The sequence below is a fragment of the Balaenoptera musculus genome, chromosome 5 (genome assembly GCF_009873245.2).
Source record: "Balaenoptera musculus isolate JJ_BM4_2016_0621 chromosome 5, mBalMus1.pri.v3, whole genome shotgun sequence".
Lineage (NCBI taxonomy): Eukaryota > Metazoa > Chordata > Mammalia > Artiodactyla > Balaenopteridae > Balaenoptera > Balaenoptera musculus.
The window spans coordinates 86972608-86989018 of record NC_045789.1 but is presented as its reverse complement, the minus strand read 5'-3'; the positions used below and the strand labels follow the sequence as shown (position 1 = coordinate 86989018).

The 16411-nt window shown below is 38.9% G+C and overlaps 1 long non-coding RNA gene across 1 annotated transcript in view; it reads left to right on the top strand.

The window, feature by feature from the left end:
- Positions 1-5078: 5078 nt before the first annotated feature.
- The window catches only part of LOC118895697, a 149741-nt gene continuing 138408 nt past the window's right edge, over positions 5079-16411 (top strand). Inside the window, exon 1 of the long non-coding RNA XR_005020005.1 lies at positions 5079-5367. This is a non-coding gene — a long non-coding RNA (uncharacterized LOC118895697). The remainder of the gene's footprint in view (positions 5368-16411) is intronic.

The following is a 16411-nucleotide window of genomic DNA, read 5'->3' as shown; positions in this document are numbered from 1 at the left end:
TTCATCTTAACCATCACATAAAAATAAGACAAAATAAACTTCTTATTACCTCACATTTTAAGGGTTAACTCCATTTCTGACATTTATTGTTTAGAGAGAAGCAGCGTCCACAAACTGCTTTTTTCTCAGTAGGACCTGAAAATTGCAACTTCATTTTCTGAGGGGACTAACGTGTGACAGACAGCTTGTTATGGAACTATAAACTTTTATGGATAACTTGGAATAGAGCTTTTCTAAAGTCCTTTAGGGTTAGATAGTCACGTGTACAGTTTCTTCAGATGTCAGAAATAAGGCTGACTGGGTTGTTTGGAAGCCATTGATATCATGGGGATATTTTAGCATCCAGAAGATAATCAATAAGTATATACTGATTGATGGGCTTGAGGAGAGATGCCTCTGGCAGAATCTCAGTCCCATTTTGATTTTGACAGCTCAGGGCCCATGACTGTGTCTGTTCATCTCTCAACAATTTTCTTTGCTCAAGGAAAGTTGTGGCCTTTCTTTTTCGGTAAAACTTTTTCCATAAAGAAGGGTTACAGTTCCTATAGGGAAGCTGCAACTTTCCCAACTTATTTTATTTCAAGAAAATGTAATGAGCTTCTATTATGTGTTAAGAGTTATGCTAGGTATTGGGAATCCCAAGAAGAAAAAGAAACAGTGCTTGCCCCAGGGTAGCTCAATAATGCAGTGAGGGAAATAGATATGTATGTATTCGGGTGTACTAAGTTATTGAAGACCAAAGATAGTACTTTCCAGAAGTACAAGAGTTGTGATATTTTATAGGGGTGGCCTTTGGACCCCAAATGCATGGTTCAGATACTACCTCTACAACTTACTAACTGTGTGTGTGGGAGCTGGTTACTTAACCTCTACGAGCCTTAGTTTCCCACTGTAAAATGGAGGTAACCAAATTTAACTCAGAGGATTTTTACAATACAGTAGAGATACAGAAATACAATAGGTGAATGTTTCTAGCTGGCACACAGTAATTGCTTGAGAGCTAATGTTTATAGAGTGCCCATGCAGTTCCAATCTCTCTACATGATTATCTCAAGCAATCTATGGCACAGATACTATCCCCATTTTATTGATGAAACTGATTATGGAGGTTAAGTTGTTTGCTCCAGCTCCATAGCTAGTGAGCAGGGGCATTGACATTTGAAGCCAAGTGGTCTAGTCATAGAACTTATATTCTTCACCACTATTATATACTGCCCTTCACTGGAACAAGTCATGTCCCGTGGTCCCATGCTTGAAGGAGTAATTATTTAGAGGTGGGATACTCATGGAAGGCTTCCTGGAGGAATTAGACCTTGAGCCTGGCCTTAAGGTATAACAGAAAAACTTTAGTTATTATTTCTCTTTAAACTCTAGTTTAAACACATGGTGTTGTGTTAATGTTATGAGGATAGTGAACAGTATTTTGATTTTTAAAAAATGCCCTGTGGTTAAACCTTGTATGCCAACTTCCTCCTGATATTTATTAAACTTGACGATGCTGCATTTCTCTAACCATCACATTTCACTATTTAATACTGTGAATGACAGCATCTCCCATAAGAGCTGTGGTGCAAAGGAGTGGATAAGGCTACAGTCCAGAGGCTGTCACTCAGGGTTAGTGCTTTCACCACCTTCAGCAGGATGTGAAAATCATAGGTTAAAAGGGGGCAGAAGTTGAATTTGCTTCTTCAGGGCTATCCCTAGTTACCCAGTAAATACTCTTGATACTGGATAAACGTCAAAACCACCCCCCCAAACTTTGCAATCTGATAAAAATGACACCTTACACTGCTCAAGTGAGAACTCTAGGAAAGCTATAAGTTCATCTGTTTCCTTGTTGATAATAGGCACAGCTCATGATTATGGGCATTTGCCCAATTTGTCCCCACTAGGACTGTAGAAGCATATTCTCCTGAAGTGATTGACAGCACACAATATATTGAGATCTTTTTATTCCTTGTATTAATATAATATGAACTGTGAGAAGATGAAAGCCCCATTTACATAACCTGAGATAAAAGGAGGTGAAATATTGTAATTATCCTTTCAAGCTAAATTTTCACTGCTATTTAAATTAACCTAGGTGAAGAGCAAGTTAAATCTAAGGAGAGCTCTTGCCCCATGAAATCTACCTGTGAAATCAGGAGTGTTTATAAACTGGTCAATCAATTAGTTATTTGCTGTTGAGATGCAGACTTCAAGCTGAAAATAATGACAACAAACCCGGGAGTGCTGTGATGCTATGGGGCATTTAAATTTTTCTCCAATGACGTTCCATTTTTATTTAGGTAAAATGGACAAGATTATTACAGCTGGCTATGCTTTCTTGGTTTTTCAAAGTAGTGAGATGGAGAGAGCAACGATCCGGAGTCAGAGAATGTGGATTTTGGTTTGAGCTCTGCCACATGCTAATTCTGTGACCACATGAAAGTCACTACCCATCTCAGGTCAGTTTGCTTAAATTTCAACTGGTCTAGATGCTATCTATATACTCTACAATGCTGTGATTCTCAAAGAAAACTTATGAGTGCCTATCAGAGAGATAGTTAAACTGATATTTTAAAATCCACTATATCACATAATCCTTACAATCTAACATTAATCAAAAAAAAATCCCTGAAGTTTCTGCTCTAAAAACCAGAATGTTCAAATACTTGTTTTCATTTTAGTATAAGAAGAAGTATCGGAGGACAAGGAAGCTATAGCTTGTCTGATGCTTTGAATCCCATTAAAAATTAAAAAAAATATTAAAATCAAATTGGTTATTTTTTTATTATTCTGGAAGCTACCGTTAAATTCTTTGGAGCTTTACAAGAAGAAGAGTTCAGAAGATACTTGCTTTTTTTATTTTTAATTTTTAAATTGTTATTGAAGTATAGTTGATTTACAATGTTTTGTTAGTTTCAGGTGTACAGCAAAGTGAATCAGTTATATGTATACATATATCCACTCTTTTTTAGATTATTTTCCCATATGGGCCATTACAGAGTACTGAGTAGAGTTCCCTGTGCCATACAGTAGGGCCTTATTAGTAAAAGATACTTGGTTTGATTATGTACTCCTGTGTAACAAATCAACCCAAAACTTAGTGGCTTCAAGTACAAACATTGATTATTTCACAGTCGGAATGGATCAGGAATCTGGATGAGACTTACCTGAGTGTCTCTGGTTCAAGGTTGTGTGGTTTCATCACGCTGCCTGCTGGAGCCACAGTCTCATCTGAAGGTTCAACCTTGGAAGGTTCACGTCCAGGACCTCTTATGTGGTTGTAGGAAGATGTGGTACCTTGTAGCCTGTTGAAATGAGGGCCTCAATTTCCTGCTGATTAAAAGTCTCCTTTCTTGGAACCCTCTTGCACTGTTGGTGGGAATGTAAATTGATACAGCCACTATGGAGAACAGTATGGACGTTCCTTAAAAAACTAAAAATAGAACTACCATATGACCCAGCAATCCCACTACTGGGCATATACCCTGAGAAAACCATAATTCAAAAAGAGTCATGTAACACAATGTTCACTGCAGCTCTATTTACAATAGCCAGGACATGGAAGCCACCTAAGTGTCCATCGACAGATGCATGGATAAAGAAGATGTGGCACATATATACAATGGAATATTACTCAGCCATAAAAAGAAATGAAACTGAGTTATTTGTAGTGAGGTGGATGGACCTAGAGAGTGTCATAGAGAGTGAAGTAAGTCAGAAAGAGAAAAAAAAATACCATATGCTAACACATATATATGGAATCTAAAAAAAATGTGGTTCTGAAGAACCTAGGGGCAGGACAGGAATAAAGACACAGACGTAGAGAATGGACTTGAGGACATGGGGAGGGGGAAGGGTAAGCTGGGGCGAAGTGAGAGAGTGGCATGGACATATATACACTACCAAATGTAAAATAGATAGCTAGTGGGAAGCAGCCACATAGCACAGGGAGATCAGCTCGGTGCTTTGTGACCACCTAGAGGGGTGGGATAGGGAGGGTGGGAGGGAGGCTCAAGAGGGAGGGGATATGGGGATATATGTATATGTATAGCTGATTCACTTTGTTATAAAGCAGAAACTAACACACCATTGTAAAGCAATTATACTGCCATAAAGATGTTTAAAAAAAAAAAAGAAGGAAGTCTCCTTTCTCAATTCTTTGCACTGTGAACTTCATAGGACAGCTCAAAACATGGCAGCTGAATTCCTCAAGGTGAGTGAGGGAGTGAAAGAAAATGAACATCCAGGACAGCAGCTACAGTTTTTCTATAACCTGATCTCAATAGGGACATCCCATTACTTTTCTACATTAATTAGAAACATGTCAATAATTTCAATTTGCCCTTAATGAGAGAGGATTATGTAAGGCTGTTAAACCAGGAGATGGGGATCACTGGGGTCATTCTAGAGGCTTTCTACCACAACATTAAATATTCCTCCACCTTGTTTACTTCAGGACAATGGTTATGGATGTAGAAAGTGATTATTCTCTGTCTCTCACTGGAGGAAAACAATAATCTTTACAAAGTAGATGCCATTTATTTAGGGAAGGTAAATTCCAGCTCTCCCTTGAAATATGTGAAATATTGGTAATTTCAATGACTTTAGAGGACTGTGGATGTATGAAAATCAGTTACCAAATAACATCAAGGGTATAAAGGAGAAGCAAAGATGGGCCACCTTAAGTCTTGTTTGTTGGCTACAGGTAGCTTGTGATCATAGTTTATCAATCTTCTCTTTGTTCAGAAGTCACATGAAAACTCGTATCTTTCAGCTTGATTATTACAGTAGCTTCTTCATATACTAGACATGGTGACGAAGGCTGTTATTTCGGACCAAATAGCTAAGTGGACACAATTGTCTCTTTGCCCTCTTTCTTTTTCTGGTATTCTCAACATGTCTGCCAACTCCTGCTGGCAAGAAAAGATATGAAACCAGTAACTTGGAGGCACATCAAAGTATTAGCTCATCCAATGGTATTTGCATTTTAAGCCTGGCTTTGTGGAATGAAAAGCTTTGTGGACTGATGAAGGAATTTCAGTAAACAGGTGGGAATGGTGTTTTCTCTCCAGAGGGAGCCTGCAGAGGGAAAAAGCCTCAGTTCACACGTAGTAGGAATTACTTGCCCTTCTTAAAGATAAAGTCCTATTTCTAGTTCCAACCAAGTGTCATGGAGGAGTGTGCTGAGTTGAAGGTCATTATGTTTCTGCGGCACAGCAGATACAACCTCTGTTTCCTGGTGTTTAGCTCTTATGCATTGTGAAGGAGAGAAGGAAGGGACAATACATATTGAGTTGCTGGAGAAGAGCTCTATTCTTTCTTTTATTCAACTGAGTGAAGATTCCTGAGAGACAGAAATTGTGGAAAATAGTGAATAAGGTGAGTTTGGCGATGGGGCTAGGACGGAAGGAAATTGACAAAAATTGTGTGCTGTGCTTTTCATAATTTTCTTTATTTTTTATTCTTGAAGAGTAAATATTATTATTTCTAGTTTTTAAATGAGAAAACTTGTGCTTAGAAAAATTGGGTCATTTTCTCCCTCCTTAAAATGAGGATAACGCTAGTCTTTCCCTCATAGGGTTGTTGTGAGGATTAATTGGATGAACACCTGAAAGTGTTGGATAAATGCTTGTGTTGTTCTCATTACTATTACTGCTGTTTGACAAAGTCACATAGTTAGGAATTAGCAGGGTAAGAATATGAACCAAGATACCTTATTCAACCTTTTCTGCTTCCTCTAAAATAAATAATTCGATAGTTCATGACGGGAGGTTGATTCAGGTGGGTGAGAGAGCAAGGAAGGAAGGGAAAGAATTGCAAGTAGTAGAGGAAAGAGGCTGTGAGACGGTTTATGTGACAAGAGCAGATGAAGGGTGTGGGAGTTGATGTAGGCAGACATGAATTGCTGGAGGGTTTTAAAGTCAACTGTGATTTATTTGAATTTGATATGATATTGAATGTCAAGGGAGGATGTTGGGAGGGTGCATTATTTGGTCAAAGCAGGGGTGGGAAAAAAGTGTTACGGGTGACATTCTCAGCTATTAATAAAGAAGGGAGGGCAGAGGACAAGAGGCTTCTTTTAAAAATAAACCGAGACCTGGAATAGGAGGGAATAGCAGGCAGATGATACCTTAGAATGGGTCAGATAAACACTGGGCTGCAAAATGCTGCCTCAGTTCTTGGCCATTGTTACCCCTAGACTTAGAGTCTATGATGGGTTTCATTGAGATAATTGGCACCTGCAGACGATACCTGAGCACTGTGGGAATGAGTGGTTTTGCATGGAGCCAGAAATCCAGTGAGACTTGCCAACACATATTCTGGGTTTTATATTTGCCATTAATGAGGACCAAATGAGGTGTGGGTTCCTGCAAAAGGCTGCACAGATGAGGTTTGCAGAATTACAAAAGTAGAATTACCCACAGAGGCAGGGTGATTGCCAGCCTGAAAGTGTGGTGAAAATCTCTGGAATTCATGGCTTCATGACTCGCATTGGGGCCAAGATGGATTAATGTAAATTAGAGGCAGTGGAAAGTGCTGTGATGGTGAGGAGGATGCCTGTAGTGACAGAGGGTTCTAGTCTTGAAGGGACCTTCAACCTAAGCTACAGGTTTGGGTTTTGTTTAGTGGAAGAGAGAAGTGAATGCTATGCTTCTGTTCTCTTCTCTGTGTAGTGGAGAAATGCCCACTCCAGTGGGATGAGAAGAGGTGTTGTCCCCTGTTTGCATGTACTAACTGTGTTCCTTTCAAGGGAGATACCACCTTCTTTCAGCAGGGTCACAATTTCTTGTGACCTTGATACTTCATGGGAAGAAGTATTACATTCACCCGAGGCTTCCTGAGAGTCTACCAGATTCAGTAGGTGATCTCCCTCCCCAACCCTCAGTCCCACTCAATTTCTGAGCTCATCAGACCTGGGTAGGAAATGTATCAGCAACCTCAGCTTCTCTACCTGGTAGGATCTGGAACGCAACTTGCTGCTTTGGACACAGATCATAAGCATAAAGGATAAGCCCTCCCTCAATCCCTCTGAGAGACCTGTTTGTTGTATTGCCGGCCTCTGACTGGGAGTCCTGTGAATCAACAGATCATCAGGAACCTGCTCTAACCACCAACACTATTTTTAGTGGAAGCATTTGTTTTGTTACTTGCTACCTTATTGGATCCTTTCAGATATTGGCAACTGCTTGAGTCATCTTATTTCATGTATATTTTCTCAGTTCTTGACACTCCAATTTAGGCTTTCTTGCCAGCTGCAGGGTTCAGATTGTAGAACTCCCATACTCTGAAGGCAGCAGAGCCCCCTGGAGGTAAGAAGAGAATGGCAAGGGATGGGAATCGCCTACCGCGGGCTTCCCAGTCTCTTCCACATCATGATAATACTTGCACTGCTCAGGCACACAGGGATAAATGAACTAATCTTGCTGGAGGTTCTGGCCTCCCAGGCTCCACCCTTGAGGACCAAAGGGATTAAGATTCTGTTAGGTTTCACACTGGTTAAGAAGTTGTAAAACTAATATAATGTTATATGTCAATTATATCTTGATTAAAAAAAAGTTGTGGTCTATCTGATCATGGGCAACATTATATTTATTTGAGGGACGTAGCCTAAGGCAGAAAACAATTTTCTCTCAGTGAGCATTTATAGTTTGGGGACTATGATGGTCTCTCTCCCTCTGTTCTGATCACCACTGCCTACTTTGTCTGAACCAATCTTGCTTAGTTCATTCTTCTTCCTCTTGCTTCTTTAATTCTCCGTTCTCTCCCTCAGCCAACTCCTCACCTATACTCCAATTTTTAGCCCATTTCTACCAGTTTCCCTCACCTGGAATGTTCTCTGTAAGCACATCTTGATCTCCTAGGGGAGCAGCATGTGGTGTGCTTTGGCCCAGTTGAAAGAGCAAAGGATTTTGAGTTAGATTACCCAAAATTTGAATCTCAGTTCTGCCACTTATTAGCTTAATGACCTTGAGCAAATTACCTGTATAATGGAATAATACAATGTCTAAAAGAGATGATATAGTTAAAATGGTAGACATAGCTCAATAAATATCTGCTATTGTTAATTATTTATCTTTCTGTCACTAGTTAGCACTGTGTTGGACTATAGTTATTATGCAACCTCTGACAGTGTTTCTTTACTTACATCAGGGATTAGGAGTGTATTTACATTTATGTAATTCTAACAACTGCAGTGACCTAGTATTATGTGCCAATCACAGCACAATAGAAGCCATACATCAGGAGAGCAACAAACATGGGCCTAATGATACCAGCAATAACCTGAAAGGAGGGAGGAATTGGAAAATATCTAATAAAGTTATGTGAGAACTCAAAACTGTGTGTTAGTCTGTTTGGGCTGCTATAACACAACACCATAGTCTGGGTGGCTTAAACAACAGAAATTTAGTTTTCACAGCTTTGGAGGCCAAGAGGTCAAAGATCAAGGCAATGGTAGATATGGTACCTGATGAGAACCCTCTTCTTAGTTTGCAGAGAGCCATCTTCTCACTGTGTTCTCACATGGTGAAGGGAGAAGACAGAGAGAGAGACATCATCTTTCTCATGTTTCTTCATAAAAAGGCACCAATCTCATTTATTAGGGCTCCACCCTTTTGACCTAATTATGTCCCAAAGATCCCATCTCCAAATATCATCACACTGGGAATTTAGGCTTCACTGTATGATTTTTTTGTGGGGGGGAGCAAACATTCAGTCCATAGCAAACTGAAATGATAGTTTCAGCTGTAAAGCATGCTGGGAACTCAGTAGCAGACAGCGCAGAAAGAAGAAGAAGTTGGGACCAGGTGGGATTAGGGTTAGTGAAAATTTGTCAGTATCTAAGCAGTGTGGAAACACAACTGATTTTTGTGTATTAATTTCACATCCTGTAACTTTACTGAAGTTTGTTTATTAGTTCTAATAGTTTTTTCAGTAGAGTCTTTAGGGTTTTCTATATAGAATATCATGTCGTCTGCAAATAAAGACAGTTTTCTTTCTTTCTTTCTGATTTGGATACCTTTTATTTTTTTTTCTTGCCTAACTGCTCTGGCTAGGACTTCTGGTAATATGTTGAATAAAAGTGGTGAGAGTGAGCATCCTTTTCTTATTCGTGATCTTAGAGGACCATTGAGCATGGTATTAGTTGTGGGCTTGTCATATACAGCCTTTATTATGTTAAAGTATGCTCCCTCTATACCCAGTTTGTTGAGAGCTTTTATCATGAGTGGATCTTGTCATACGATCAGTTAATTTACAACAAAGGAACCAAGAATATACAATGGGGAAAAGATAGTCTCTTCTATAAATGGTGCTGGGAAAATGGGACAGTCACATGCAAAGGAATAAACCTGGACTGCTCTCTTACACCATACACAAAAATCAACTCAAAATGGATTAAAGACTTGAGCATAAGATCTGGAAACCATAAAACTTCTAGAAGAAAACACATGGGCTAATCTCCTTGACATTGGTCTTGGCAATGATTTTTTGGTTTGACACCAAAAAGCAAAGGTGACAAAAGCAAAAATAAACAAGTGGGACTACATCAAACCAAAAAGCTTCTGCACAGTGGAGAAAACCATCAACAAAATGAAAAGGAAACCTATGGCATGGGAGAAAATATTTGCAAATAACATATCTGATAAGAGGTTAATATCCAAAATATATAAAGAACTCATACAACTCAATAGCAAAAAAAGCCAAACAATCCAAGTAAAAATGGGTAGAGAGACTAAATAAACATTTTTCCAAAGAAGACATACAAAAGGTCAACAGGTACATGAAAAGGTGATCAGCATTACTAATCATCAGGGAAATGCAAATTAAAACCACAATGAGACATCTCCTCACACTTGTCAGAATGGCTACCGTCAAAAAGACAAGAGATAACAAGTTTTAATGAGGTTTTGGAGAAAATGGAGCCCTTGTGCACTGTCGTTGAGAATGTAAATTGGTGCAGCTAGTATGAAAAGCACCATGGAGGTTTCTCAAAAAGTTAAAACATTGAACTACCATATGATCCAGAAATCCTACTTCTGGGTCTATATCCAAAGGAAATAAAAACAGGATCTCGAAGAGATTACTGCACCCCTGTGTTCATTGCAGCATTATTCACAATAGCCAACATATGGAAACACCCTAAGTATCCATCAGTGGACGAATGGATAAGAAAGATGTATATATTCAGTGGAATTTATTCAGCCATAAAAAAGAAGGAAACACTGTCGTTTATGACAACATGGATGAACCTTGAGGGCATTATGCTAAATGAAATGAGCCAGACAGAGAAAGACAAATACTGCATGGTATCACTCATATGTGGAATCTTAAAAGAAAAAAAAAGTCAAAAACTCATAGAAACAGAGAGTAAAAAGTGGTTGCCAGAGGATGGTGAGTGAGGGAAATAGGGGAGGATTGGTAAAAGTGTACAAAGTTTTCAGTTATAAAATGAATAAGGCCTGGGGCTTTAATATATAACATGATAACTATAGTTGGTAACACTATATATCTATGTCTTATATTACACGTTATTACATAACTTATGTGATGTTTTACTATACATAAGTTGTATTATCTAATTAAAATTTTCTAAGAGAGTCGAATTTAAATGTTCTCACCAAAAAAACCCCCTCAAAAAACCAAAAAGACACAAGATGGATATGTTAATTAAATAGATGGTGGAATCCTTTCAAAATGTATATTTATATCATATTTATGTATCTCATATCACCATGATGTATATTTTAAATATCTTACAATTTTATTTGTCAATTACACATTAATAAAGCTGGAAACAGTCCAATTCCTTATTGCTACATCAAACTGTTTCCTTGGCAGCAGCTGAGCCATCACAAATTAGTTAAATTATGTCCAATGAACTCTGCTTGAAAATGTAGGGGAGGAGGTGATACACTTTAGGCATATTTAAACAAAAAGCTGACACTTAATCATGTAAGTTTCAGTTATCTGGATAAATCACTTAGGTGGACTAGACAGATAGAAAAAAGGAGCCACTGTAATGCTGTGTCATATCAGGTGCACTCTAAGCAATTACATCAAATATTGAATATTCACTTTTAATCTTGTCCCTCGAGTGGTGACATCAGCCTTTTGCTTCTCTTTCTCGGTAGAGATCTGTTCACAGTGTCCTGGATCTTTGCAGAATCTCTCAGCTTGTTGTTCAGACCCCAAATTTACTTTGTTTCCCCAGTTTGTGGGCTTTGAGGTCATGATGCTTTTTCTTAAAACAATATTAAGGATGTTAAGATTTCAGTAACTGAAGCTTCAGAAACTGAAGTTTCAGTAACTGAAGATCCAGATATGGGTTTTCTGTAGCATGATGAGAATGCCTTTAAAATCAATCTGTGAGAGTTGATCAACTGTGTCAACTACAAGTTTATAGATACTTATTCTGAATTTTTTATCTGATATCAGAAGTTGGTCACTTGTCTTCTCTTAACCTCCTTTTTCCCCTTAAGTTGTATACTTTTCCCCTGGCATAACATCAATTTCTTCAGCATTGCAATTTTGATTTGTCCATGAAATAAACATCTGTGGTCCTCTACGTAATGCTCTGGAATATTTTTTTCCTTTTGTATAAAATGCTTTGATTGTTTCTGAAATCATTCTGAGGATCTTTAATGTGTCCATTCCATTTGCCCTTGGATTCTTAGATAATTTTCTGAAAACATGAAAAGTAAGGATGGTTACCACCTTACAATTTAATCTTAAAGCTAGTATCAAAATCCAAATTCTGCTGAGACATATTTTAAAGAGTATTTCTATTGGTTGTTAAAATAACAGAGCATATTATTTTAAAAACAGCCACTTTGCATTTGAATGCATTTTGTGTTTGTGTTTGAACCATTTTCCAATTCCTCCCTTCCTTCTTCACTTTTCCTTCCTTCCTTCCTTCCTTCTCCCTTCTATAAATAGTTATCAAATACCCACGTGTGGCAAATCCTGTTCTAGGGGCTGGTGTGTTTCATAAGAACAAGGATGTCAGTGTGGCTGGAGCAGAGTAAAGAGGTGATGGTAGGAGGTGAGGCTATAGAGGCGGAGAGGTGACAGGGATCAAGATTCTGCAGGGCCTTAGAGGCCGTTGTAAAAATGTCACCTTTTTGTTCTGATGAGATGGGGGCCATTGTAGGGTTTGAGCAGCGGAGTGACATCATCCAGTTTACAGGATCACTCTGGTAGTGTGTTGAGAATAGACTATAGAGGGAAGAAAGATAGAAGCCGGAAGCCTAGCTAGGGAGTTTACATAATAATCTAAGCCAAAAGTGACGCTTCTTGGACCAGGGTGGAGATAGTGAGAAGTGGTCAGACGCTGGATGTATTTTGAAGGTAGAATCAACAGGATTTGCAGGTAGAGTAGACATGATGAGGAGAGTAGATGAGGAAAAGACAGGAGTCAGGGAGGATTCCAAGGAGTCTGATCTGAATAACCCCCCAAAAAGAAAAGAGTTGCTATTATGAGGCAGGAAGAATGAAGTTCAGTTTTTGACAGGTTGGGTTAGGGGTGCCTATTAGGTGTCTAAGTGGAGATGTTTTATTCTACACAGTTTAATTTAAAACTCTAGAATTGATGGGTGAGTTTGGATTGAAGATATACATCTGGGAGACTTCCATCTATAGTTGGTATTTAAAACCATGAGAATAACTGAGATTTCTAAAGTGACTGGTGACAGGGAAGAGTTTGGAGGGCTGGGCTATGGGCACCTGCGTTTGGAGAGTAGGGAGATGAGGAGAAACCAGCCAAAAAGAAGTGAGTAAGTGAAGAAAATGTTTCCAGGGAGACAGTAATAAACTATGCCACATCCTGCCCTTAGATACATTAAGATGAGGACTGAGAGCTGCCTATTGAGCACGGAAATGTGGGGGATTGGTAGCATCAACAAGAAAAGACAGTTTCACTGAGCTGTTTTGCTGGAAAGAGGTGCAGAGAGGGTGGTTGGAGAAAGATGAGAATTCAAGGTAAATTGATATTTAACTAATGTCATCAAAATGAACGGCAAGGGAAGGCGGCAATCTGAGTGACCCAGAGTATCTTAACTGCCTTTCATTTTGTCCGAGAAGACTGAATATCCTGTTCGCTCTTTATTAATTTTCTGAGATTTACCAAACATCAAACTTGGACTTTCAGGTCTAGAAACTTTTGTGATGAAGGGATTTTGCTAAGGGAACATCTCTGTGGTTAATTAGACTATTAGGGCTCAATCTAATCAGAACCCTGATAAGAAGCATTAAATATGTTTCAGCTATTTTGACTGATTTTTAAATTAAATTATTAATTCATTTGTTCAAAATATTTATTAAGCACCCACTATGTATGTGTGAGTGAACTGCTAAGGACAGAAAGATGAGTGTGGAGTAACCTTTTTTTAAAAATTAATTAATTAATTAACTTATTTTTGGCTGCGTTGGGTCTTCGTTGCTGCGCGCGGGCTTTAGTTTCAGCGAGCGGTGCGCGGGCTTCTCGTTCCGGTGGCTTCTCTTGTTGCGGAGCACGGGCTCCAGGCCCTCGGGCTTCAGTATTTGTGGCAAGCGGCCTCAGCAGTTGTGGCTCGCGGCCTCTAGAGCGCAGGCCTAGCAGCTGTGGCGCACGGGCCCAGCCACTCCGTGGCATGTGGGATCCTCCCAGACCAGGGCTCGAACCCGTGTCCCCTGAATTGGCAAGCGGACTCCTCACCACTGTGTCACCAGGGAAGCCCGCTTGGAGTAATCTTGAAGATATGATAAGCACATAAACCAATAATGACAGTACAAATTGATTTGGGCTACAATGGAGGGACTTTCAAAGTGCTGTAGTAATGGTAAACAGCAGAACCCAGCAGGACTAGCTGAAAGATTTATAAGGCCACTAAAAGGAGAAAGGGGATTTAGACCTCCAAGAGAGGGTTGAGCTGGATAATGTTGAGAGGTCCTTGAAAATTTGAACTTCATGAAAACAGTGAATGCAGTCCTCTCTCTGGGCAAGAAGAGCCGGGCTCACATGTCTGTGGGAAAATATTTATCAGGATACAAGGCGAGAGAGGTTGTGCCCCTCTGTGTGTGTTAACATGGCTGGAGAAGGTCAACTGATGCCCTAAGACCAGCTCAGCAATGGTTCCCCCTCAGCCCTTCCATCCCTTACAAGAAGGAGCTTAAGGTCTATTGCACAAATTAGCTGGTGAGTTAAATGCCAGCCAGATCCAGCCAGCTGTGTTTACACTCAAAGGGGAGTGGAAACTCTCATTTCATGACATGGAAACAAATGTTATGTCTAAGGATACCTTCAAACCAAAATTTTAAAATTTAATCACTCACCATGTCCCAAAAAACATTCTTTTTAAAGCAACGTAGATCAAAGTTAAACATGACAGATAAAGATAATGATAAAAAACATCCATTAAAGTTGAGATTGACTGTGAAAGAGTTAAGGACATGCTAGCTAGGGAGAAAAACTCCGAGGTGCCTCCTTTCCCTTCCATTCTGCCCTAAGCACGTACTTATTTTGTTTAATGGTGAATTCAGGGCTCAGTGTTTAATGCTGGTCCACAGCAACATGAATCAGATTTGAAGCAGGGTTTAAGGAGATAGTTATTATACATGGCTGAGCCCAGAGGGAAAGCCAGGATAACTGTGGTGATTTGAAAGGATGCAGATCTGGGTAATGATTTACCATTTTTTCCTTGTGGTATGCTAAGAGCTCAGGACCTGGCAATTACTTCTTTGGACAACCACAATCACAACAGCACTACAATTACAGGATGAAGAAGAGTTAACTTTTTGTAGAGAACTTAATATATGTTTGACATCGAGCTACATACTTATCATGAATTATCTCACTGAGTCCTCATAACACATTTTCAGTGTTAGTAATATTGCTATTCATACTTTATAGGTGAGGAAATTGAGCATCAGAGAGGTCAAATGGAGCGGGGATTTGAATCCAGGTGTGTTTGGCTCAGTCTCTATGCTACAGAGTTATCTGTGTCCACGATGCATCTTGCCTGTTACTCTGTAAACCCCTTTCAGTGGAATTGCATCTAGTTGACCCTGATAACCCTGTGATGCCTACCTACCACTGTGTCTTGCAGGTAGTAAGTTTGTTGGATGAATGAATGAATGAATAGAGCCTGTATCAAAAATTACACTTTCCCTTAAGAACTAGTATCTTGTAATTTCTAAAGTAGCATTTTATTTGTAACAAAACTCTTGGAAAACGGCAATAATAAAGTAATAAACAACCGACTATCTAAAATATTAGTTTCGACATCATCTTATTTATTTTCAATATTGCTGTAAGATTCCTCATTTAAAAAGGAAAAAGTCTCATTAAGCAAGAATCTTAAAACAAGCAGTGTGCAATGAATTTTTGTGTATGTATATATATAATATATATATATATATATATATATATATATTTCTTCCATGTGGTGATGCTTTGTGCACTTAATTTTTATCTCTAACACAGAATTAAATTGTTTAGCGACCTGAAAATTGAAAATTTTCTCTGTATCCAGAAAAAAAGGATCATTTCTGGACTGAGTGTGAATAAATGTTCCCTGGTTAGCACTTTAGTTCTTCACCAGTCTAATGTCAGAGATTTGTATTTTGTGGATTAATTATTAGTCTAGGCAAAGACTATGTGCTGTCATGATTCACAATCAATACTCAGACTGTTTTGAAAGAAAGATAATTTGGTGTTTTGAAACGGAGATAATTTTGTGTTTTCTGGCTCATTCTTCAGGGATAAAAATAAAGTGGAGAATATGCACTTCTCATCTTTATTGCAGTGGAGACAGCAGTTGATTAATTAAGTTGTCACCCAACTGTAAACAACCTATGTCAGTTATTTTACAACTTTAATAAAGTTTTTAGAAATTTACATCAAAATTTTAATCAACATTACATGGATTATTTATAGTACCCAGATAGTATCTGTGTGTTGTATTTATAAGCATTGGGCATGGTACAGAATTTCAACCTTGATTCTTTATTAAATTTTAATTCTCAGACTTAACTCCTCTAGGTGAGCACAGGGAGGAAATAACAAAGTTCTTGTCTTTGGACAAGACAAAGAAGTTCTTATTTTGGAAATGACAGTGCTCCCCAGACCTGTTAGGGCCTCTTGGAGCCCAGTAGGAATGCCTCACGGGAGTCCCCCAAGTCCTCCATGACTTTGACACTTGCTTTCTATTTTTGCCTGTTGAATTGCTGAGTTTACCAATATTCCTATATACTCAGTATTGTCCCAGCTAACTAGGGGTAAAAGTACTTTACAACACCCACCAAATACCTTGGAGGAAATAGATTATCCAAAGTCAAAGGATGATGGGGGAGAAACGCAGAAAACAGCAGGAGGGGATTGAGGAGGTGGAGGAAGATATCTGACACATAAAAAATTCATGCTGAGCCTTCCTAAGCTGCTCAAATG